The following is a 744-nucleotide window of genomic DNA, read 5'->3' on the forward strand; positions in this document are numbered from 1 at the left end:
GCTCAGCTTGTAGGGGTTCCCAGTGTAACGCTCAGCTTGTAGGGGTTCCCAGTGTAACGCTCTGCTTGCTCCTCATACCCTAAAATAGAGTTGATAACCCCTGCCGGTATGCACAAAGGTCCCAAAGTCAGTTACTTTTATTGCCTTACTTTAAAAATATCAACCAACAACCAAAGGTTTAAGAGAACCAAGCAAGCAAGCAAGCAAACAACAGCAGCAAAATGAAATCCCAGAGAAAAAAGATGGAATTTAGAAGGTAAAGGGGAACTTTGAGAACTCAAAAATCTTAAACTCTAGTATTCTAAAAAACAAAAAAGAAACTGCATCCACAAGACAAGAATAAGAGTCTTAGTTTTAAAACATTAACAGTGATCGCAGAAAGTAAAAATACAATTGCCAGCAGAAATTAACATTTTTACTTAAATTGTTGGAAGGAGTTGAGGAGTCTCTCAGAAGGTAGAAAAAGAAGGTAGAGGCTGGGTGCGGTAGCTCATGCCTGTAATCCCAGCACTTTGGGATGTCAAGGTGGGCAGATCACCTGAGGTTGGGAGTTCAAAACCAGCCTGACCAACATGGAGAAACTCCGTCTCTAATAAAAATTAGCCAGCTATGGTGGTGCATGGCTGTAATCCCAGCTACTCAGGAGGCTGAGACAGGAGAATCACTTCAACCCGGGAGGCAGAGGTTGTGGTGAGCTGAGATTACACCATTGCACTCCAGCCTGGGCAACAAGAGTGAAACTCC

Source organism: Cebus imitator, unplaced genomic scaffold, assembly GCF_001604975.1.
Source record: "Cebus imitator isolate Cc_AM_T3 unplaced genomic scaffold, Cebus_imitator-1.0 Scaffold529, whole genome shotgun sequence".
NCBI lineage: Eukaryota > Metazoa > Chordata > Mammalia > Primates > Cebidae > Cebus > Cebus imitator.